The sequence below is a fragment of the Macaca thibetana genome, chromosome 10 (assembly GCF_024542745.1).
Source record: "Macaca thibetana thibetana isolate TM-01 chromosome 10, ASM2454274v1, whole genome shotgun sequence".
In the NCBI taxonomy this organism is placed as follows: Eukaryota; Metazoa; Chordata; class Mammalia; order Primates; family Cercopithecidae; genus Macaca; species Macaca thibetana.
In genome coordinates this window covers 63,758,701-63,783,900 of record NC_065587.1, presented here as the reverse complement: position 1 = coordinate 63,783,900, position 25,200 = coordinate 63,758,701, and the positions used below count along the sequence as shown (strand labels likewise).

Sequence of the window (25,200 nt, the reverse complement as noted above, 5' to 3'; positions counted from 1 at the left end):
TGTTCCCTAAGGATCAATTCCTAAAAAAGAATTTCTGCGTTAAATGGTATGCACACTTTTAAGGCTTATCATGTGCTTTTTCAAAGTGCCCTCCAGAAAGATGAAACCAGTTGATAGCTGCATTGACACTGTCTGAATCTGCCCAATTTATTGGAGGCTCATTGTCTTAATAACCCGGCAGCAGTAGCTTAGAGGGTGGGAGGCTGACTTGCATGGATTGGGTGGAGAGAGGCATCAATAGCCACTCTAAAGGGATTTCGCAGAGAGAGGCCCCTGGGTGGCCCAGTGGGGCTGGATTGGACTGTGTTGAAGGGGCTTACCTGCACAGGCTGTGCTGTGCCGGGTTGTGTTGGCCTGACTGTAATTGGTTATGGGAGGCAGTGCTGGGCGCTTGGTCTGGGTTGGCTGCAGTGGCTCAGGCCTGGCAGTCTTGTCCCTGGTGTGATCCTGGGCTCAGCCTGGTGTGATCAGCGTGGTCACCAATCCAAGACATTCATTCTAGAAGGTAGCGTGGCCTCCCTGGCCATGCTGACAGACTTGTCCATTAACGTAGTGGAGAGTGATTCATCAGAGCTGGTGGTGGCAGCAGTAACTCTGACAGAGTGGAACTGCTCTCACCATCCTGTCACTTGGCCTCTAAAAATAACTCTTGCCTGTTCCGAGTGACCGCACTGCCAGGTATCTGGAGGTGCAGTCCTGTGGTTGTGGCTATGTGAAGGAGGGTGTGTGTGTGTGTATGTGTGTGTATGTGTTGGGGATAGAGGTGCCATCTGGGGGCCTCTTGATTGGTTGACCTCTGAGCCAGGGCTTTGGGGTGGGGGTATGAGAGGCACACCAGATTCTCTCTTTTCTACCTCTCATAGCTGGGGACAGAGACAGCTAGTGGGGGTAGGGGTATCTTTCAGGACCGCATGCTCACTCCCCGCTGAAAAAGGTGGAGAGAGTGGAATGGAGAGGGTGACTTCAGAAGCAATATGACAAGGGTGAGACAGGCTCTGGGGAGGCACAGCATTTAGCCAATCAACATTTATGTCCCACAAAAGCCCATGTAAAAGCTCATCTTCTTAGTGAAGTCTTTAATGTAGGGTTCCTTTAAATCAGATACAAAATACAATATACACAGAAATACAGGTAATTTCTTATCGTGGCTGATTAGAGATCGTCTAGCCCAAGTCTTAACCAAGTGTCCATGGATTCAAGGGGTGATCTACACATGGGCTTCATGAGGTCTCTTGATGCCTGAAAGATAATAAAGGTAGTGGGGTGTGTGTGTGTGTGTATGTGTGTATGTGTGGTGCATGAGTGTGAGTGTGACTTTGTGTGTGTGTGTGTGCATGTGCATACCCATGTACATTTTTCTGGGAGAAGCTCTGCAGTTTTCATTGCATTTTCAAAGGAAATCACAACCCATAAAAGGTTTTTCTTTTCTTTTGTTTTGTTGTTTTTTTTTTTTGGTTTTTTGTTTTTTGTTTTTTCAGACAGTGTCTTGCTCCAACGCCTAGGCTGGAGTGCAGTTGCGCGATTGGCTCACTGCTTCTCTGCTTGCAGGTTCAAGTGATTCTCCTGCCTTAGCCTCCCAAGTAGCAGAGAATACAGGCACACACCACCATCCCCGGCTAATTTTTGTATTTTTAGTAGAGATGGGTTTTCACCATGTTGGCCAGGCTGGTCTCAAACTCCTGACCTCAGGTGATCTGCCCACCTCAGCCTCCCAAAGTGCAAGAATTACAGGTGTGAACCACTGCACCCAGACCCCTAAAAAGTTTAGAACTACGCTAGTCCAACACCCTCACATTACAGGTAAGGAAATTGAATCCAGAGAGGAAAATGACTGCCCAAGATCTCACAGCAAAGGTCAAATCAAGGTTTCTTGATGCCCAGCCTAGCACCCTCTGCCACACAGGACGCCATCCTCCCCTGCCTGGTTCCTTGAGCCAGGGTCTAGCTACCTATAGTAGGCAGGATCACAGTACCATTTTCCATAACCTCTTGGCTGGCATGGATCCAACTGAACAGGCTTGAGGCTTTCAATCACGGGGGCAGCTGAGCACTCACCTCCAGACCTTCCCACTCCCAGGGGAAAACCCATGGGGCATTTCCTGACTCATTCCTTTAGAGGGCATCTTTGCCCAGGACAGTTAAATCTGTCTGTTGACATTCTCATCCTGGTGGGACACTCCCTGATACAGGAAGTGCCTCTGCCTTGTGGGAAAGGAACTGACTGTTGGGTCCTGGAGGACAGGAAATGGAATGGGTGAGTAGGCCTGGGAATATTATATGTTGGAAAGGTCATAGCTAGTGGCAAGAGACAGATGCTGTCTCACTGTATATGGGAGGAATTAAACTGCCATAGGAATGAATAATAGGACTGATAAGTAACATTTATTGAATACTTACTATAAGTTAGACACTCTTCTAAGATATGTACATGTATCACCTCCATTAATCCTTATAATAACTCCATATGGTTATTATAAGGAAACTGAGGCACAAATAAATTAAGCACAGCTTGGAAACAGCTGAGCCAGGATATGAAGTCAGGTCCTCTGACTCCAGAGTATACATCATTCTGGAGCCAAAGTGTAGGCTCCTAGCCTCTCTGCCGGCAGACCTGAAACTCCAGTGTGTGTTAGAATAACAGGAGGGCTGATGAAAGCACTGTTGCTGTTCCAAACCTCCTAGTTTCTGACTCAGTAGGTCTGTGTGGGGCCTGAGGATTTGTGTACTTAAGAGTTCCCAGATAATGGCCAGGCGCGGTGGCTCACACTTGTAATCGCAGCACTTTGGGAGGCCGAGGCGGATGGATCACGAGCTCAGGAGTTCAAGACCAGCCTGGACAAGATGGTGAAACCCCCATCTCTACTAAAAATACAAAAAAATTAGCTGGTTCTGGTGGTGGGTGCCTGTAATCCCAGCTACTTGAGAGGCTGAAGCAGATAATTGCTTCAACCTGGGAGGCAAAGGTTGCAGTGAGCTGAGATTGTGATCCCGCCTCTGCACTCCAGCCTGGGCAACAGAGCGAGACTCCGTCTCAAAAAAAAAAAAAAAAAAAAAAAAAAAAAAAGGAGTTCCCAGATATTGCTGGTGTTCCAGGGACCACACTTTGAGAATCATCCCTATTTCCTGATAGGAAGAGATGAACAGAGGGAAAAGAAGTGGTGACTGATCTCACCTGGATTATTGCAATGTCCCACTGTGGTTCTAGGCTTCTCCTATACTCTGGTCACTGACTCTTCATCAGGAGCAAATTAATTTTCCTAAAGCCCAGATCTGATTATGGCTCTGCTCAAAGCTCTCTGGATCCTCTGACACTGTCCACCATCGCTGTCCAGTAGAACTGTCTGCAGTGATGAAATGTTCTATATCTGCACTATCTAGTATGGTAACCACTAACCACACATGGCTATGAATTTTACATTTTGTCCCATTAAATTTAAACTTAAATAGTCACATGTGGCTAGTTGCTAGACAGTGCAGTGTACTTGGTTTGTCATTCAAGGGTCTGCTTGGCACCAGCTCCTTTCTATCTCCTCAGGGATAGCCTCAACCCTCAGTATCCCAGGCTTCAGGCCATATGCAGCGTTTCCTGATTCTACCTTGTAATTTCCAACCACTGTGGCTTATGTTATGCTCTCTCCTCAGTCTACATTGTCCTTCTGCCCTGCCTTTAATGCCCAACCCACATGTGACCTCTTCCTCGAAATCTTCTTTGACACCTGCTGCTCTCTAATCTTTTTTTCCTCTGAACTCCCCAACACTCTGTCCTCTTCTTACAACTTTTAGTGCTTTCTGTTTTACATTGCAGTTGGCTGGTGTGGGTATTTTCTCTTACTAAACTGTGAGCTTTTGGAGGATGTGACTGTTTTCTGTAGAGAGCTCTTGCTTCCTACTGCAGGTCCCTCCAGGTACACAGAGGAGTTTGACAAATCCCACAAACCTTTGCACTGGCACACCAAGGATACAGAGATTGGTACCATAACTTCCCTGTCCTCAAGCTGCTCACAGGCTTCTACGAGAGTCTGATTCATGCCCAGAGAACCATTGAAGCCAATGGTTATTTTGGGCAGGGAGATAAAAGCCACAGAGGGCCCAGGTGGCGAGGGGAGTCCGGCAGGAGCTGCCTAAGCAGAAGGCTGTGTTTACACACACAGACAACTTCTCTGCCCAGCCTGGCCTGGTGCAGGGAGATGGGAACATTCAGGCGTCGCTGCCTGGCTGCCTCGTGAAGTTGGGGATTAACCAGTGATGCAGCGGCTGGTCTAGCCGTCTGGTCCCTGCAGATGGATGGATGAAGAGAGGGTTGAAAAGACAGCAGAGCAGTGCCAGCTTCTGGAAGTGAAGTGCTGGCTGGGTGGAGTGGGCACCTGGACTGGGAATGTGAGTGCAAGCAAATGTTTGTGATCTGACAGCAGACAGCAGGTGAAATTCTGCTGGGTCTGGCTTGGGGGTTTATGAGGTCTTCATAACAGTCCCTGTTTGAAATGGAAAAACTGCTGAAGAGAGAGAGAGAAAAAGAAAAAGGATGTCAGGTGCGGTGGTTCACTCCTGTTATCCCAGCACTTTGGGAGACCAACGTGTGTAGAACACTTGAGCTCAGGAGTTTGAGACCAGCCTAGGCAACATGGCAAAACCCCATCTCTACAAAAATATGAAAATTAGCAGCGCATGGTGGCGTACACCTGTAGTCCTAGCTACTTAAGGGGCTGAGGTAGGAGGATTACCTGAGCCCGGGGAAGTTGAGGCTGCAGTGTACCATGATCACACCACTGCACTCCAGCATAGGCGACAGAGTGAGACCCTGTCTCAACAACAACAAAACAGAGAAAAAAAAGATAGAAACAGCTTTCTAGCTTTAGACTCTAATCCTAAGAGTATTTTACACCCTGAAAATCTCTAGCACATATTCACCTCTGGGACAAAAACATTAAAAAAAGGAAACTTTATTGATGTTATAACTTAAACACAGAAAAGTGCATAGATCATAAGTTTACACGTACTTGTGTAACTACCCCCCAGACATGAACAGAATATGTCAGTATCTCCAGAGTAAACCTGTGTGAAGCCTAATGTGTGTAGGAGTAATGATAGAACAAACACAGGCCCTGGATTCAGGCATGCCTGGGGTTGAATCCTGGGCCCCTCCACCTACTAGCAATGTGACCTTGGGTGAGTGATTTAACTTCAGTTTCTTCCCCTGTTAAATCAAGGTTGATCTATAATTTCTGCCTTACAGGGAAGTAGGAGATTTAAAACTGAAAATATAGGCAAGTTGCTAGGCACAGTGCCAGCAAGTAAGTGGGGACTCAGATTCTCCCTGCAATGGCGATGTTAATTGATGGTGATGCTGCAGCACCTTGTGGCACCCGGGACCAGGGACACACGCACAGCTTTTCTCCTGTTGCCTCTCACTGCTCCCAGCCTCTGTATGATACTCTCCAGCTCTCTTCTGACTGCAAGGAATTAGAGATGCTGTGATGATGCAAACCTCAGCTGACACTTCAGGCACCCGATGGGAGGCTGGGTGGACATCTGTATCTGGTGGGAACATGGCCAGATTTTTCATGTTCTGGCCTCAGGAATGTGGCTCCTAGACCTCCTAGAGGGGCTGATTTCCTAAGGAGCAGCTGGAAGCATGGGGACCTATTAAGAAACAGCCGAGGTGGAGATAAGGCAGATCTCAGCCTCAGGAGTGTCCTAGCATCCTGGGTGCTGACTCCTACTTGCTCCCTGGCCTCTGGCTCTCGGTGTGAAGATGGCCAACACATATTATGCACATATTGTGAACTGGGCACTGATGTGGGCCTTCAGGGGTGTGTGGGTGAGGGGGAAGGGAGTATGATGAAAAGTGGCCCTTATCCTACAGCTCATAGTACAGTGGAAGTTTAGGTCACATGACCCTGAACTTGAGGGTGGCAGGAGGGAGAGAGAGGGGCCAAGAGGTTATTTCTAGCCAGAGGAGTTGGGGCAAAGAGGAAGGGTTCAGGAAGGACTTCCTGGAGAATGCCTAGAAGGATAACTATGGGAAATGGGAAAAGGGTCTCCCAGGCAGAGAAGAGGGCAGAGCCACTGTGCCCTGGGGACCTGGAACCAGTCAGTTTGACAAAGCTCATCACATGGAATCTGAGAATGAGGCTAAAGAGCCAGGTGAGACCAGGCTGTGGAAGGTCTTGAGAGTTGGGCTGAGGTGTTTGAGTTGCTTCATCAGAGAATGAGGAGCCACTGAAGCTTCTTCCATTGAGGAAGCAAAACAAGACAAGATCCTCTTACTGTGCTCTGTGGAGACCAGCATTGTCTTTAGCCAAAGATGGCAGTCAGTCGTCCAAGCCTCTGGAGTGGGCTGTGAGAGCCTCTGGGATGCCCAGACATGTACAGGGGGCTTGGCTGTGGGTATAGAAGAGGAGGAAGGGCAAGGACCAGAACTAAGGTTCCCAGCTTGGAGAAATGCCAGTCTTACTGGATACATTGGAGAGCCTCATGACAACTGAGCCCCAAATTCAGAAGTAGAGGTAAGGATGAGATGAGTGTCCAGTAGGCAGAGAAGAAGAGACTGGCTCAGGGAACATGCCGGGAGGAGACAGGGCCAGGCTTTCTGGAGGGGAGGCAACCTTGAGAATGGGCAGGCTTTGGAGACACTGAAGGCACTGCAGGGGCACCCTAGTGGGGTCCATCTGAGGTGCGGAAGGGAGCTTGGAGCATGCCAGCACCATACAGAGCCTTTGTAGGCATTCTTACATGTCATTCTCATAGCTCTGGAAGGCGGTGCTGACATTATCCCCATTGTACAGATAGGGCAACTGAGGCTCAGAGAGGCTAAGGCCTTGCTCAAGGTCATGCAGCTTCTGTGCTAATAAATGTCCCCCATCCCTGCCCCAGCCCCCTTGCCAGACGTGAACATTGCCCTTAGGCTCTTCAGCAACACTACACTAGATACATATGGAAAAGTGCTTTGTACACTGTGACCTGCTATGCAGTTTGCAGGCATCCTCATCATTCCACGCTAGAATAAGGCTTAACGCAGAAGGGTGTGGTTCCCACCGTCTGGACTGGATGGAAGGTTACAGGAAGGGTAAGGTCTCTGGGAACTGCAGTGCTTTGACAGGCTTCTTAGAGGAGTTGGAGAAGAGGAAGTAGGGGGCAGCTGAAGCGGGGAGGTCCCTGCAAGGTGGGCACTGCCACACCCTGCCTACTTCCTCTACCCAGACACTGCTGCCCTGTGCTGCCCTCTGCAGAGTGCCAACCTCAGTGAAACAGCCTGCCGGGCAGCACTTCCCAGGCTGGTGGGTCGTGCTGCTCTGGTAAGTTTGGCTTTGGTAGCTCCCTCCCTCTGGCCCAGCTCCCAGTGGCCTGGGGCTGTCACTGGGCCCATCTGCCCTCCGGGGCAGGAGCCAGATGCCCTGCAGTGCTCTTGTCCTGGAATACCCTCCTCCCCATGACCTCACCTTTAACCCAGCTTGGCTTGGTGTCTTCTCCTTCAGGAAGCCTTTTCTGATCCCTATGGGCTGAGTTAGGACCCCAGAGTATCTAAACCTGTACTGACCAAAAGAAATATAATGTTAGCCACACGTGCAAGCCACATGCAATTTTAAATTTTCTAGTAGCCACATTTTTTTAAAAGGTCAAAAGAAACATATGTAATTATTCAAATGATTTGTTTTATTTAACCCAATACATTCATAAGGTTTTTGTTTGTTTGTTTGTTGTCTTGTTTTTTTTTTGAGACGGAGTTTCCCTCTTGTCCTCCAGGCTGGAGTGCAATAGCGCAATCTCAGCTTACTACAACCTCCGCCTCTTGGGTTCAAGCAGTTATTCTCCTGCCTTAGTCTCTGGAGTAGCTGGGATTATAGGCACATGCCACCATGCCTGTCTAATTTTTGTATTTTTAGTAGAGATGGGGTTTTACCATGTTGGCCAGGTTGGCCTTGAACTCCTGACCTCAGATAATCTGCCAACCTCGGCCTCCCAAAGTGCTAGGATTACAGGTGTGAGCCATGCCCGGCCATAATGTATTTCAGTATAAAAATTATTAATGAGACATATTACATTCTTTTTGGTATGAAATCTTCAAAATCTGATTTTTATATTTACAGCACATTTTGATTTGCACAAGCCACATTTCAGGTGCTCCATAGCCACATGTGGCTAGTAGCTACCATATTGGTTAGCACAGACCTAAAAACAGGGAGTTTATAAGGGTTGAAGCTCAGAGTTTGGCACCAGACATACCTGGCAGTCATATTCTGGCCCTGCCATTTATTAGCTGCATGAACTTTGGGAAGTTGCTAACCCTTCTGAGCCTCAGTTACTTCAGCTGTGAAAGGGATTAATAATTTCAGTGTCAGAGAATTGCTTTGAGGGTTAAACAAATGAATGTGTGTCCAGTGCTAGGCACAGAGGAGGTGCTCAGAAAATGGTGCTGATTCATCTTCTAGTACCCTCTGATGTGCTCAGGTACGTGCCTCCACTAGATTGATTGTGAATTCAAGGGCAGAGACTGTATTCAATTCTTCCTGCCTTCCCTAGTGTCCAGGGCCTGGCTTGGTGTGAGCATTACTGCTTGCTGAATGAAAGATTAAGTCCTTCGGCTGGGAGTGCTCCCCACCCCACCCTGCTTGCCCAGGAGTCAAGGGCCCTGGTGGCTGGGAGTCAGGAGACCACTACCTGTGGGTGACCTTGGCAAGTCACTGCTTTGCTGAGGACCTTGGTTGCCTCCTTTGAAAGATAAAAGGGAGATAGGAGGGGCCCTGCCTGAAGTGTTTGGTTGAATCTCTGCCCCGCAGTGACCTTGGGGGGCTGTGGCTGACTCTGTGCCCCTTGCTTTCCCAGCCAGTGGAGCAAATCACTTCCGTTCTCCTCTAGCTTTCCTGTATCCTGGACTTGTGCACCATTAAGTTCCCTCCAGTTAAAATTTAAGAGGAAAGAATTTCTCCTGTCTCCTAGACAGAGCAGAGAGGGGATGAAGGGTCCTGTCCCTTCTCTTCTGCCAGCATCTGCTGACCTCCCGTCACAGCAGCCCAATGACAGACATGGGACAGGGATTCTCCCATTTTATAGGTGAGAAAATTGAGGCTCAGAGATGTCAGATAACCTGCCTAAGTAATACAAAAAGAAATGGTAGAGCTAGGGCTGGAAGCAAAATTTGCAGCTAAGGGAACTGAGGAGCCCCTTTGTTGGATGGGCTCCTCTTCCTTTCTTTCTCCATGAGACTTGGTCCTCGGTTGAGTCCTGTCCCTGTGCCTCAGTTTCCTTGCCTGGGGAATGAAAACAGTCAGGTAACTCGGGTAGTAATTGCAACTGATGCCTATAGGGGCCATATATTCTTAAGTGTCTCTCCTGCTTCCTCCAGCCTGATTTTTCTGGAAAGGGTTATTGTTGGGTAAAGTGGAAAGTATCTAGTCCAGGGAGCCAGTGTAACTGTGCAAGCGTAACTTGGACAAGTCACTCCCACTCTTAGCCTCAGCCTGCCTATTTATAAGATGAGGGATGATATTATTTCACAAGATACTGTGCAGATGACACAGAAAAGTATTTTGCAAACTGGAAAGTGCTAATAGAAATGTTAGTGAATAATAATAATAATCAAAATAATGAAAATAGCCGAAGCCTCATTTTCTGTGTGGTCTCAATGACCTGAAGTGAATTGAGCCCTTTGGGTATAAATGCAGAATGATGTCTGGGAACATCCTGCCTCAGTCTTTGGAGTGTAGCCTGGATTCTCCTGGGAAAGTGAGAGGCTCCATCTGGTTGAGGAGGGTGGGAAAGTGGCCCTGCCCCAGGGGAGGAGTGGGGAGGGCTTCAGCCTGGGGGAAGGAAGGAAAGGGAGAGGGCCAGGGAAGGAGAGTTGAACTAAGAGGAACAGAGAAGCCTTGGCCGTGCAGCCCAGAGCCTCCTGCCCACAGGAGCCCATGATTGGGAAGGCTCAGCCAGCAATGGAGACCAAGCCTATTTGGAATAAAAATACTTGAAGGCAGGCAGTCAAGAATCTATTAGCAGCTGTGCATCTGAAACAATAAATTCATCTGGTATAACTCCTGAGTTTTATTGGTCCTTTCACTCATTCATTTAAATAAATGTGTGGTGAGCTAAACTCAAACAGAGCACCTGTGTGGCAAAGTGACTTGCCCAAGGCCACGGCCTCAGGGGCATGTGTGGCACTTCCTTGGGAGCTCCTAGGAAGAAGTGAATTTGAAAGGCCTGGGGATGAGAAGTCCAAAGGCAAAGGACAGGATTTCTACAGAAGACTGCCAAGCAGGACACTGGTCCTTCTGTCAGTCGGCCTGGGCAGATTTGTCTGTCTTTCCACCTTCTGTCTGGAAGGTGGGCCTGTTCTGTAGGACTGGGAGGAGCTGGCTTCATTCTGCTCTCTGCTCTTCATCCACTCCTGAACCTGGTGAGCAGGGGGAGTGAAGGCACCAGAAGCTGTATCTAAAGACACCTGATGAAGGAGGTTTAAGTTGGAGAAGAGAAGGCTTGCTTTGGACATGGTACAAAGGGACACAGTTGTATCCTGAGTTCTCTAAAGGGTGCTGAGGAGAGGGCATAGCCTCATTCTCTGGAGTCGCTAGAGTGCATATGAGGACCCAGGGTAGAAGGTCACCATGATGGAGCAGCACACTGGGAGGGAGGAATTGGGGGAGGGAGGTGCCTGGCTCTATAGTGTGTGACAAGCAGAGATGGAGAGCCCACTGGTGAGGCTGATACTGAGGGAATCGCAGCAGGGAAGGATGGAGGGCTCAGTTCACATCGAGGCTGTTTCCCAGCGTGGGGCCTCTGTGCTTCCCAGAGCAGTGGATTCTGTGATAAGAACCATGGCCAGCACATGGTAGGTACTCAGGAATGATGCGAAGAATGAATGAATAGTTGTGTATGCCTGGGGGTGGGGTTGGTGACTGGGGTGGGTCGCAGTCATATGGGTTGCAGTAGACCCATGGACAGAAATCTTTGGAGATCATGCTGCGGTTACCCACCATTCTCTATATGGCTTCCCCATGAACTAGGGGACCTAGAGATAGGAACGTCCAGCCCTTTCATAATTTGCAAATGAGGCCCAGAGCATGGGGCAACTTGCCCAAGGGTACTTGCTGAGCCAGTGGCAGAGCTGGACTGGAACCCAGGCCCTCTGCCTTCCAGAGCCCTCTGTGGCTTAAAGTCCCCACCTTTGGATTGTATGAGATGGAAGTGCTGCAATGGTTGGACTGATTTTTTGAGTGGGTAACACTGCTCCTGGAGGGGAGGAGCAGGGCTTAGCTTGGTTTTGAGCCATGGTCTCTGCCACGAGCCACTTGGCCAGCCCCTGCCCCTTCCTGGAGCTCAGGTGCACACTCAGCCTATGCTCACACACGTACAGCAAGTGCGCCTGTACACAGGCCTCATCCCCAATAGGTCCCTGGGTTCACTGTTACGCTTACTGTCATCGTCACCAAGGCACATGTGGACAAATGTGGACACCCTCTAGACACACTCAGAGGCACAGAGGATTCCCAGGAGACAGTTGCAATACCTCCTCTGGGTGGGGGAGGACGCCGAGTCCTAGGCGGGTTCTGCCCTGTTGCTGTGCTGCAGGGGTGGTGAGGGGATCCGGCTCCGGTGGGATGGGAGGCCCACTGAGGCTGAGTCACCCCTTCTGAGTCAGGGATCCATCCCCCTCTTCTCTCCTCCCCCTCCTTCTCTCGCTGCTGAGCCCCCAAGAGGGCTTGGCGAGAGCGAGAAGGCCCGGGGCTGGCTAGGACCAGGGTGGGGGCAGCCGGGGCGCTCGAGAGGGCCCGCTGCTGCACAGTCCCGCAGTGGTCTGGGAACTGCCCGTGTGGCAGGGACGGGGAAGAGGTGGCCTGGGAGCCTGAGAGAGAGGGCGGGGCGGGGGGGTGGTGGTGGTAGAGGAGACAGGCAGAGAGGAGGCGGAGGCAGGGGCAGGGCCGCCGCGAGCTGGGAGGCAGGCGCGAGCGGCGGCCGCCCCTGGGCTGGGCTCCGAGGCCGGGGCGGGGGCGGGGGCTGGCCGCGCGTCGGGCGCCAGGCCCGGGGCTGTGGGCACCGTGCCCAGCCCCCGGCGCACGCCGAGCCGCCGCCGCCGCCGCCGCTGCTGCAGTCGGCATCCATCAGCGGGCGGGGGTGTCGCCGAACAGGCTGCTCCGCAGAGCCCGCCGCGACCCCGCGCCGCCCCGCCCCGCGGCCTGCCTGCCAGAGGAGCCGAGGGGGCCGCCCCTCGCCCAACCTGCCCGACATGGGGACCCCCGGGCCCAGGTAGGCACACGGGGGATCAGGTGGCTCTCGGGGCCGGGGGCTTGCAACATCGAGGCCCAGCCTCCAGCCCTGGGGAGGAACGGGGGCGAGGCCAAGAACTGAGTTTTCAGGCTGTTGGTCCCCTGGCCAGTGTGGGGGAGGGTCTCACTGTTCCTCCCCACCGACCGGTCTGCAGCCTCCTCCAAGGCCTGGAGAGAGGATCCGGAGGCTGGGGGGTGGGGGGGTTGGTCCTGCTGTAGGATGAGCGGTGGGTGGGCGCTGGGCTCCCACCGGCTGGCCCACTCTCTTTTTCGAGAGCACTTCTGCTGCCGCCTCCGGAGGCCAAGGGCTCTCTGGATTTCTCCTGCTTCGGACGCTGCAGGAGGAGCTGTTGGCTGGAGCCTGGGATGCTGGCGAGCTCTTGCCCTCATCTCTCCTCACTCTGGTTACAGACCCTTCCCCGCTCTGGGCACCGACCCTTCCCCGCTCTGGGCTTGCCTCCCCTCCCGTCTCCCTTACAAGTACCTCAGAGCTGCTAGCAGGGATCTTAGCCCTAGGACTTCTGCGGCTCCGGCCTGGCATTGCCCTGGCCAGTGACTGTCCCCTAATCAGAGGGAGAGGGCTTGTGTGTCCCACTTGTGTCTGGCACCTTCACACTTGGGGAGGTCCAAGGGCCTGAGAGGCTGGGGTCTCAGGGATAGGCATGGGGGGCCAATGTCTACAGCCACTGGGGTACTTACTGGGCACAGAGGCCACTGATTGGCAGACCTATATGGCTCAAAGTGGTCCATGGAGACCTTGAAGGCTGGACAGGGACCAAGAGGGAGTTCTGGGGATGCTGATCTCTCCCTCAGCTGCCAGCCATGGTCGTTGCTTTTCCCTCGGAGCTCTGAGGATGCATTGGTGGGGGAGAGAGCACCACGTGTTCCCACATTCACTTCTGGATCCGCATAGCACCTCCTCTGCACCCAAAGGTGGGAATGTGAGACGGCCAGATTTAGGACCTCACCAAGGCTGTGTGGGGTCCAGTGACTTGGCTCCATTCCCACCCCGTCCCCCAACCCCCAGCATTAGGAGCCTTCCAGAATCAGTGACAGTTGGGCCAGGTCGAGATCTGGGGCCTGGATGGTGCCCTCCACAGCTCCTGGAAGACTCAGTGCCTCCTGTCCCGGGCAAGGGTGTGGAGAATAGAGGCAGCTGTGTGCCTGTCTGCCCACCCATTCCTCCAGATGGAGCCTGCGGCAGAGGCAGCCTGTGCCAGCCTCCTCTGTGAGCCACCGTGGCCCAGGGAGGCTCTGCCAGCTCTGTGCAGGGATGGAGCTGGCTTCTCCTGGCCAGCCTGAGGTCATGCCTGCCTGGCAACCCAGGCACAGTATTTGTGGCATGCAGAGCACAATCCCTGGGATTTCAGGGGCACCTCAAGGCAATCCTGGAGATCAGTGCAGAGGGCATTGTTCCTATTAAAGTCCTTCCTGGGCTATGTGACAGTCCCTCTGGGCTCAGCCCTGTGAGCTTCTTGAAGAGCTTCTTCCATAGAACCCTGCATGAAAACAATGCTTGGTCAGGTAGTCCTCACTCAGTCAATATTGAAAGGTTAAATGGGGCCTAGAGAGTAAAAGTGACTTAGCCAAGGTCACAAAACAGCTGAGCGGGGGAGTCAGCACTAATATGCCCAGGTCTTCCACCTCTTGTTCTGGGGCTCTTGCAGCTCAGATGCCGGCTTCCCTGCTGCGGTGGCTGTGCCATAGACAGGCCTCTGCCAGGGGCTAGGCATTGTAGCCTGGAGCCTGAGGCTACCTGATCCCTTAGGAGGGGCATTATGTTGGCCTCCCAGCCCTTGCCCTCAGTAGGTGAGCAGGAGAGGCCAGGGCTGAGAGAAAGGGCCGCCAGTGGCCCTGGACCCTCTTGGAAGTGCATAGAGCTGAGAGGATGCCAGGTGCCTAGGGATGTTTTGGCCTGAGCCTCCAGGGGGCAACAGAGAGAGTTTTCTGACTTCAGGCTGTTGTGGGAAGTGCTTTTTAGCCCCTGCAGGGACTTCCCTAAGGGCCCCTTTCTGGGCTTCTCTGTTCCATTTGTTAAAAGGGGATGATCATCTTGGCTGGGCGCGATGGCGCACGCCTGTAATCCCAGCACTTTGGGAGGCTGAGGCAGGTGGATCACAAGTTCAAGAGATCAAGACCATCCTGGCCAACATGATGAAACCCTGTCTCTACTAAAAATACAAAAATTAGCTGGGCATGGTGGCATGCGCCTGTAGTCCCAGCTAATCGGTAGGCCGAGGCAGGAGAATCGCTTGAATGCAGGAGGTGGAGGTTGCAGTGAGCCGAGAACGTGCCATTGCACTCCAGCCTGGAGACAAAGCGAGACTCCATCTCAAAGCAGAAAAAGGGGGGGATGACCATCTCGGCCTGGAGATAAATACCAATGATTACACCATCAAAGTGATGGTATTTATTGAACACTTACTGTATACCATGTACTGCAAGAAGTGCTTTGAGTCATTTCACAGTAGCCCTATAAGATAGGTGCGATTAATTATCCACGTTTTACAGAGGAGAAACTGAGGCTCAGAGAGGTTATGTCACTGGCCTAAAGTTACACAGCTGGAAAGTGTGGGGTGGTCTGAATCTAGAGCCCTTCTTTCTACCATGACATTTACTGGGGGCATTGTCTGGAAGTACCAGGTTGGTGTCCAGCGGAGCCTGGCAATTCATTGATAGGCCAGGGCTGGTCCAGGTGGAGAGGCGTGTGAGGTGTGTTTATGTATGTCTGGCGAGGCAAGGGTGGCTTTGTGGACTGAATATTACTATGGTCCTAAGGGGTAGGGGTAGATAGGTACTGACTAAGAGCTCTCAGAGAAGGATCAGCCTTGGCCTTCTGCTTTCTGGCCAGCATCCCCCAGAAGTGGGGAAACACCAGACTCCCTGCTCCCATTGGCTTTTAGGGAAGATGGGCTGGCCCTGGACACATCCCGAGGCCCCAGTGGGGACTGGGCTGAGGAGGCCCTGTGGGCAGGGAGCTGAGCCTGGGTGGATGGGTGGGGGTGGAGCAGGCTGGCACTGCTTCCTTTGTGGGCTGGAGGCTTATGGATAAGAATAATAACAGCTAACATTTATTGAGCATTTATTACGTGCCAGGCCCAGTTTTAAGGGCTTCCATGTACAACTCATATGTTCTTCACAAAGCCCTGTGAGGTGTAGATGAGGTATGGAGTTATTATTCTTCCCATTTTACAGATTGAGGGAGCTGTGGCTTAGACAGTTGTTCAAGGTCAAACAATTAGGTTATGGGGGAGTCAGAATTCAAACCTAGGCAATATGGGTCAGAGCCATGTTCCTGAAGGCCATGCAAGGCAGCCTGTAGTTTCTCAGAGGCCGTACTCCGTTTTGTTCAAGGTGAAATAGTCACTCAGTCAGATGCATCCCTCTCCTCAAAGACCTCCCAGTCTAGCTGGGAGAGATGCAGACATGACACACTAAAAGTAAAGAGTGTACTATTGCATAGGCTCAGCATGGATTCCTATTTTGGTGCTCAGCGAAGGCTTCAAGAAGACGGGGACCTTTGAGCTGGGCACTGAAGGCCAAGTCGGATTTCGGTGGTTGAAGGGGGAAGGGCACCCACTTCCCCAGGTCAGAGGGGAAGGAAATAGTAATGCCTTTGAAGAAGAGTGGGTGGTCTGGTGTGCGTGGAACAGATAGTGTGTGTGGTGGAGTGTGAGCTGGAAGGTGACTCAGAAAGTCAGCTTGTGTTTGGGTTTTTGATGGAGCTCTGGAATCCTCCAGACGTAGGCTCTAGTCACAGCACTGCATTGTATTAGCCATGTGGCCTTGGGCACATCACTCAGCTGGCCCGAACCTCAGTTTCCTCATTTGTAAAATGTAGATAAACATGCTTGTCTCACAGGGACCATGTTGTGGTTGTTACATAAAGCACCTAGTGTAATGCTAACACATTGCAGGAACTCAGTAAACATTACTTCTCTCCCCCTTCTGTCTCTCTTAAATGTCAGGCCAAGGTGTTTTGACTTGACATGAGCCGGGATGCTCTAGGAACCTTTGCAGGATTTTAGTCTGCTGAAGAGCATGACAGAACTGTGTTTTGGGAAGGTCCCTTTGGCAACCGTATGATCCACAGGAGAGGGTGGACGTGACTTCATAGGAGAAAACTTAACTGTGGGGACTTGGAGGGCTGGGGAGGGAGCAAGATTGACACTCACTAAGGTGTCCCTCCGGTAGTGGGTGGCTCGCCAGGTTGGAGGAGGAGGAGCTTGGAGTGGGTAAGGCCACAGGGTCAGGAATTCCGTTGGAGGCCTGGTAAGTTTGAGAAGGGCTAGTCTCCCTTTAGTTATTTGGAAGATTGGGCAGCATCTTTTTGTGCCTCTGGCCTGTTTTTCCTTTGAATTATTTCTTTTGAATAAATCACCATCAGAGCTTCCTCTATAATGGCAGTAAATTGGGACTAAGTGTCCAACAATAGGAAGATGATTGGGTAAGCTTTGGAACATCCACTGGATAAAATAATATGCAGTGGTGAACACCCACAGAAAAACTGCTTGCAGTGGATGAAGCTGTGCAATTGCAAAGCTCTTTTGCATCCTTGATTATTTTGTGCTTATGATTGCCCTGCGACAGAGGTGGGGCCGGGGCTAGATCCTTTCTGTGTTTGAAGAGAATGATGCTAGACTCCAGTCTCCTTGAAGGCAGAGTTCACATTTTATTCATTGTTTCGTCACAGCGTGTTGCTCAGTGGTTTGCAAATACTTGTCCGATGAAAGAATGAGTAAACTAATCAAGAGGGGAAGTGACTTGATCAAGGTCACTCAAGTTGAAAGACATAGTGCCTGCCATATTCTTGCTATTCCCTGCTTGCCACATTCTTCTCACTCACCACTCACTGTCTTCGAGGGGAGTAGGACAGAGAGGTTCCCAGTGAGGACTTGGCACTTGCATAGAACAGGGCTTCAGTCTTCTTTCTGTTTTTACTAGCTGTGAGGCATTGGCAAATTAATTAATCTTTCAAAGCCCCAATTTACCCAGCTGTAATGTGGATAGTTCAAGTACCTGGTTTTAGGGTTGTTATCAAGATGAAATAAGTTAAGGCATGTAAAAATCTTGGCATGGTAACTAGCACATAGTGAAGTATCCATGAACGTTAGTGGAGATGATGATGATGTCATGATGTGATGTCATTCATGGTCTGATACAATTAATGTTAAATGGGAAAGAAGACTCCTAAGATGATCAGTATTCATATTACAGTGGTATAAAATTAGGTGTGAACGTAGATACAGATTGGAAGAAAACAGGCAGAAAATGGAGTTCCAGCAAGCGTATGGGAAGTAAATAAAACAGAAAAACAAATCTTTCTTTACTATTTATTTTTCTTTAGTTTTAATTACAAAAACAATTTGTGAAAAATCTAATAATTCAGAAGTGTAGACCGGGCACAATTATAGGTTCACACCTATAATCCCAGTACTCTGGGAGGCTGAGGCGGGTGGATCACCTGAGGTCAGGAGTTCGAGACCAGCCTGGCCAACAGTGAAACCCCGTTTCTACTAAAAATACAAAAAATTAGCCAGGCATGGTGGCTGGCACCTGTAATCCCAGCTACTCAGGAGGCTGAGGCAAGAGAATCTCTTGAACCCAGAAGGTGGAGGTTGCGGTGCAGTGAGCTGAGATTGCGCCATTGCACTTCAGCTTGGGTGACAGAGCGAGACTCCATCACAAAAAAAAAAAAAAAAAAAAAAAAAAAGATGTATTATCCCCTTAGATTCCCAAACAAATCCTACTCTCCAGTCATAGCTAATAACAGCATGTTGTGTATCCTTCCAGGATATTTTCTATACAAACATAAACATACAAACCAGAATGGGATCATACATTGCATTATTGTTTTACAACTTGCATTTTTCATGTAACTACACATTGACATCTTTTCATGTCAGTAGATATAAAATCTATCTCAAAAATTTTTGCAATAGGTATGTTATACTTTCATAATTAAATTTTAATGGATAAACCCTAGCTAATTTGGCCAGTCCCCCTGTTGATTGACATTTGAAGTTGTTTCCAATTTTACGGTATTCTAAGTTACACTAACTGAACTCTAACAGTGTTTAGACAATGAAAATCAAGTGAGAGAAAGAGTCAGAAACCATGAGACCGTGATAGTTGCTCTCAAAGGTCTGCTGCTTCTCCCTTCTCCTGTTCCCTCCTCTCTTCACTGGAACCTGAGGGGACTGGTCTTGGAGGAGGCCATCTCTCTGTCACCCTTAAAAGGTGGTGATGTCCCAGGGAGACCCCTTCTTTCACCCACCCAGTATGGAGCTCTCCTAGGAAATGTTCACATTCTCTTAGGATGCTATAAGCTGCTGCTTGGACTATGCTGCTGCTCATACCCAGACTGTCCTTGGACAAGCTTTTTACCTTCTCTGTACCTCAGTTTGTCCATCTGTCTGGTGGTGATCTGAGCCATTGCTGCCACTGAGTATCTACTATATGTCAAATACTGTGCTAGAGCAAGCTTCATGTGTTTTATCTGTTTTTTTCTTTTCTTTCTTTCACTATTATTATTATTTATTTATTTATTTATTTATTTATTTTTTAGATGGAATCTCACTCTGTTGCCCAGGCTGGAGTGCAATGGCAGGATCTCAGCTCACTGCAACCTCCACTTCCCTGGTTCAAGCAATTCTCCTGCCTTGGCCTCCCAAGTAGCTGGGATTACAGGCACGTGCCACCTGCCTGGCTAATTTTTGTATTTTTAGTAGAGACAGGGTTTCACTGTGTTGGCCAGGCTGGTCTCGAACTCCTGACCTCAGGTGATCTGCCTGCCTCAGACTCCCAAAGTGCTGGGATCACAGGCGTGAACCACCACACCCGGCCATTATTCTTGTTTTTTTAAAGCGTGACAGCGTCTCACTCTGTCACTCAGGCTGGAGTGCAGTGGCATAGTCACAGCTCACTGTGACCTCAAACTCCCAGGTTCTAGTGATCCTCCTGCCTCAGCCTCTTGAGTAGCTGGGACTACAGGTGCACCCCACCTGGCTAATTTAGGGGGGCGCAGGGTAAAGACAGTGTCTCGCTGTGTTGCCCAGCTGCTCTCAAACTCCTGGGCCCAAGCAATCCTCCCACCTTGGCCTTCCAAAGTGCTGAGATTACAGGCCACCACACCCTGCCTATCTCGTTTAATTCTCACTATATACCTTGGAGGTTCAGGGGATAGTCTTCTCAATAGAGGTTAAGTAACCTGTCCGAGGTCACCAAGCCTGTGGCATCAGGATTCCAGCTCTGGCTCCTAAGCCCATGTCCGTAACTGCTGTTTCCTGCCCACTCTCAACAATGACTAATTGGTGAGGTCCAAGCGAAATGGTTATAAAAAGATCCTTTAAATTGTAAAGTGCCCTGCATGTGGGAGGGATTGATACTGCTGTTATTATTTCTACATCCAGAGCAACGGTAGCTTTGGTTATATGGTCTACAGCAAGTTGGAGGTCGTGGGATGTAGCAGCATTGAGTGGGGAGAGCACTGGACTGTGAGCCAGCAAACTTGAGTCCTAGTCCTGGCTCTCCTTGGAAATGACTAGCCATGTGGCCTTGGCCGCTAAGCTGCCTGGGAAATAAGCTCACCTACTCCGTGTGGCCCTTATGCAGCTCAAATGAGATAAAGCCCAGAAGACAGCCAGCACGTTGCCCGGCTCTCAGAGGATACCCTGCTAGTGGGAGGTCTCGCTCTGCCTTCTGCATCATCATCAGGATGGGCCAGGTGGGATGCATTTCTCCATTTTGATGCTGTTACTCTGCAGTTCTGTGCTGTCACGTGGTCCCCAGCCCACCACTGCACATCAGCCTGAGGCTCCCCGGTGGCCCGTGAAGCTTTTGGGCAAGAAGCCAAGGCTGATGGGTGGTGGCCTCTTCACATTGTTTGGTTTAAAGTGGTGTCTGTGGGTACTGCAAGCCTCTGACAAATTGCCATCTCCCCACTGCCATGTACAAACCCGAGCACCAGACAGCATGACTACAGACCCAGCTCCGTTTTTGATCCTTCTGGCCTGGCTGTGAAGGTGGCCTGAGGTCTCAGACGCAGCTCTCTCAACCTGTACCCTCCATCCTTTCATTCATGTCCATGTAGACATTATCACTCAAGAAAGTGAGTGTTCCATACTGGGGAAATCCCCTTGGGAAGTCACATCATCTCCAGCAAGTGAGAGAAATAATAAGCCCTAATAGGCACTCTTTTTTTTTTTTTTTTTGAGACAGAGTCTCCCTCTGTAGCCCAGTCTGGAGTGCAGTGGCGCCATCTCGGCTCACTGCAAGCTCCGCCTCCTGGGTTCAGGCCATTCTCCTGCCTCAGCCTCCTAAGTAGCTGGAGCTACAGGTGCCCGCCACCACGCCCGGCTAATTTTTTGTATTTTTAGTAGAGACGGGGTTTCACTGTGGTCTCGATCTCCTGACCTCGTGATCCGCCCACCTCGGCCTCCCAAAGTGCTGGGATTACAAGCGTGAGCCACCGCGCCCGGCCTTAGGCACTCTTTCTTTCTTTTTTTTTTTTTCTTGTAATTCTTCTTTTTTCTTTTCTGACTCCAAAAGTAATACATGCTTATAGTAGAAAATTGAAAAATACAGAAGAAAAGGCCCATATTTCCTTCTCCAAGGGAAGGCTATTATTAACATTTTAGTCTTTGGACTTAATTGGAGAGTATCTAATATTTCTGGAGCAAATATTTCTAATATTCTGGTACGTGTCTAGTGTTTTATAGGCATGATCTGATTCCATTTTCATAGTAAGCCTGTGAGGTATGCAAGATTATAATCATGACTTTACAGATAAACAGACTGAGGCACAAAGAGGTTAAGGGGCTTGCTTACGGTTCCATTGCCTTCCTTGACTTCTTAGCCTATTCTGCCTCTTCTCAGGCTCACCTCATCCTAAATGAGCATCAGGTGGTGGATCAGTCTGATTCTGACCGGAAACAGAATTCCACTCAGATGCTTCCCCTGAGGAGATGTTAATAAAGGTGTGAGCAGGGTGAGGGGAACCCACACGGGATGCTGAGGCACCCACAAACTAACAGGGACAGAAGGCGTTACCAGCTCTCGGCCTGAATAAGCAGGAGGGAGCGGTGTTACCTGAGTTTGGTGACCAGTAGAGGTGGGCAGGGAGCTGTCGCAGAGGGGCTCAGCCGCTACTGGGACCACAGAGAGAAATTGGGGAAGATACACCCAGGATTTTTCTCCTTCCACCTTCTGACTTCCTGCCAACGCCTTCTTCTTTATTTTTTCTTTAAGACAGAGTCTCTGTCTGTCGTCCAGGCTGGAGTGCAGTAGCATCATCTCTGCTCACTGCAACCTCCACCTCCCAGGTCTGCCTCAGCCTCCCTGGTAGCTGGAACTACAGGCACCTGCCACCACACCCAGTTAATTTTTGTGTTTTTAGTAGAGACAGGGTTTCACCTTGTTGGCCAGGCTGGTCTCAAACTCCTGACCCTAAGTCATTGCCCACCTTGGCCTCCCAAAGTGCTGGGATTACAGGCATGAGCCGGCCCCTGCCAGTGCCTTCTATTGGCCAAAAGGAACCAGAAGCCAGGAGACAAGGGAGCTCAAGGGACAGTGCAATGGGCCAGCCTCCTGCTTCTTCAAGCAGGCCATGGATCTGGGGGTGCAAATGGAGACTAACAACCGAGGCGGCATGGTTGTAGGGAGATGGGAGAGACGCGTCCCCCGACTTCCCAGAAAGAAAGAGTTGTCTTAGTAACTGATTATTAAAAACATCATTCAAAACAAAAGACTTTTTTCTGCCTGGCAGTCTCTTGGTGTTTTGGTGTCTCCTCCCTCCCCTGCCTCCCCATCTCCTCTCTCACCTGGTTCAGAATTCCCAAGAACAACTAAGCAACAGTCTTTGGTATCATCAGTGTGCAGGGTTTAGAAGAGGCAGCTTTGCTTGCGCCATACGTGTGGCTGTGTGTGTCCTCATGTTGTTTCACTGCTGTGCTTATGCATGCCACCATGCCTGGCCCAGGACATTAACTTTTGTATCTCAAAGTCTTTCCATTCTCTGTAATAGCCTTGATCTCCATGGCCTTCCTCTGATGTGGAGGACAGGGTCTCTCATCCCCGTTTGACACATGAGGAAACTGATGCTCAGAAAGAGGAAGTGGCCAGGTGTGGTGGCTCACGCCTGTAATCCCAGCACTTTGGGAGGCCAAGGCGGGTGGATCACCTGAGGTCAGGAGTTCAAGACCAGCCTGGCCAACATGGTGAAACCCTGTCTCTACTAAAAATACAAAAATTAGCTGAGTGTGTGGTGGCATGCACCTGTAATCTTAGCTACTTGGGAGGCTGAGGCAGGAGAATCGCTTGAACCAGGGAGGCAGAGGTTGCAGTGAGCCAAGACTGTGCCACTGCACTCTAGCCTCGGCGACAGAGTGAGACTCCATCTCAAAAAAGAAAAAAGAAAGAGGAAGTGACCTGCCCAAAGCTGATCAGATTGGAAGTGGAAGCACTGAAGCAGCAATGGTCCTGATTCTGAGTTCAGCTCTTCCCAGTATGTTTCATTTTCAATCTTGGGAAGTCTTTCTTTAGCCAGCCCCAACCCTGGGAGAAGTCAGTATAGCTTGAGCCCCCTGAGGTTGTCGGAATGCCATATAGTGGGAAGAACTCTGGAATCAGAGATACCTGGCACAGCCTTATGACCTTGGACAAATCCATTTGCCTCTTTGAGCGTGTGCATCCTCATTAGTAAAATAAGGAGAATAATATCAGGACTTTGGATGGAAACATCAGGTGTTGAGATAAACTAAATCATCAGGAGAGGAGGGCTGGCTGGTAGCCACAAAGGCTCGCAAGGTGAATGCAGCCCGGGTCTCTATCCTCAGTTGGGTAGACTAGAAGTTGTCTCTTTGTGTTCTATCCATCAGTCATCCATGTATTCAACCATTTATCCATCTACCCCTCCATCTGATGCCAGATCTGCTGAATATGAATTCTGGCACTGCCGTTTACTAGCTGTGTGACTTGGGGCAAGTTCCTTAACTTCTCTGCTTCAGTTTCTTCTTTTGTAAAACAGGGATAATAAGAGTACCTATTACCCATTATAGGTTATTGTGAAGATGAAGTGAGTTCATTGATGTAAAGTACTCAGATTAGTGCCTAGCAAATAGCAGACTACAAATGATAACTTTGTTGTTATTTATCAGGAACTGCGCTGAGCCCTGGGAATAATGGCTAATGAGACAAAATTCTTATCTTTATGGAGTTTATTTTAGAAGAAGGGATAAAAACAAATAAGTAAATCAATCAATGATAGAAGATCCGTTTGTGATAATTACTATGAAAACCAACCACCCAGCTGGGCATGGTGGCTCATGCCTGTAATCCTAGCACTTTGGGAGGCCAAGGCAAGCGGATTGGCTGAGCTCAGGAATTCGAGACCATCCTGGTCAACACTGTGAAACCCAATCTCTACTAAAATACAAAATAATTAGCTGGGCGAGGCTGTGTGTGCCTGTAATCCTAGCTACTGGGGAGGCTGAGGCAGGAGAATTGTTTGAACCTGGGAGGCAGAGGTTGCAGTAAGCCGAGATCACGCCACTGCACTCCAGTCTGGACAAGAGAACGAGACTGTCTCCAAAAAAAAAAAGAAAAAGAGAAAGAAAACCAACCACCCAACCCAGCATGCTTGCTTAATGAATTTGAAGTTTCTGTTTGGGGTGATAAGAATTTTTGGAAATAGATAGTGGTGATTTTTGCACAACATTGTGAATGTAATTAATGCCTCTGAAATGTTACCCTTAACAATGGTTAAAATGGCAAAATGAAACAAAAACAAAACAATCTAGCATGCTGTAACCAAAAAAATAGGGGAAAGGACCTAAATAAATTAGACAGGGTGGTCAGGGGGCACACAGATTCACAATCTGAAGGTGCGAGCTGCCAAGCTGTCCATGCAGAGGGAACATTACAATCATTAAGGACAAAGCCCCAAAGCCTGGCACAGTTGAAGAACAGACGGAAAGCCAATGTGACAGGCTCATGGTGATGGTGGCGGTGTGGGGAGGCAGTAAGGGACCAGTAGTGGTGGGAGCTGATGCTGAAAAGATGGGCAACAGTCATATACAAGGTCTATAGCTTTGATAAGGAGTTTGTGTTTTATTTTAATGGGAGGCCCTTGGGGGTTTTAAAGAGGGCATCTGACGGGCGCAGTGGATCACGCCTGTAATCCCAGCATTTTGGGAGGCCGAGGTGGGCAGATTGATTACCTGAGCTCAGGAGTTCAAGACCACCCTGGGCAACATGGTGAAACCCCATCTCTACTAAAAATACAAAAATTAGCTGGGCGTGGTGGCATGTGCCTATAGTCCCAGCTACACGGGAGGCTGAGGCAGGAGATTTGCTTGAATCCAGGAGGTGGAGGTTACAGTGAGCCGAAATCACGCCACTGCATTCCAGCCTGGGCCACAGAGTGAGACTCCATCTCCAAAAATAATAATAATAACAATAATAATAAATAAAAAATAAAGAGGGTGTCCACTGAGAGTTTTGGAAAAATTCTTATGGCTGCTTTGTGGATAATAAACTCTAGGAGGGCCCGAGTGGTCACAGGGAGACCATGGAGCAGGCTGGGGCAGCTCTCCTGGAACAAGCTGATAGTGGCTTAGATTTAGGCAGTTGCAATGGTGATGGAGAAAAAGAGCAAATCCAAGTTACTGGACTCAAAGATGCTGACTCATGCTAACCCTGGTTAGAGGGCCTGATGTATAAACCAGATACCAGTTGATTCATTTTTAAGGAGTGGTTTCACTGCCAGGCTGAGTGGATATTGCCTCATCTGGGCTAGGACACCCTCTCCCTGCAGGCCACCCGGATAAAGATCCACAGCTAAGAAGGCTGCTGAGTGCCCCTGGAAGGTGAGCTAGAGGAGCCAGAGGGTGGTTAGGATGTTGAAGAGCATCAGATGCTGACAGTCTGCTGCGCCAGCCCCAGCCCA

At 49.8% G+C, this 25,200-nt stretch overlaps 1 protein-coding gene across 4 annotated transcripts in view; it reads left to right on the top strand.

Moving 5' to 3' along the window:
• Nucleotides 1-25,200, top strand: part of EPB41L1 (erythrocyte membrane protein band 4.1 like 1) — a 126,554-nt gene that overhangs the window by 36,196 nt on the left and 65,158 nt on the right. For 2 of the 4 annotated variants that reach the window (XM_050807003.1, XM_050807001.1), the window contains exon 1: nucleotides 11,982-12,234. The exons of 1 other annotated variant lie outside the window; for it this stretch is intronic. The gene's annotated coding sequence lies outside the window, so the exon portion shown is untranslated. Of the gene's footprint in view, nucleotides 1-11,981; nucleotides 12,235-19,868; nucleotides 19,981-25,200 lie in introns of those variants that run through there. One more of the 4 variants, XM_050807002.1, reaches the window with a different exon arrangement.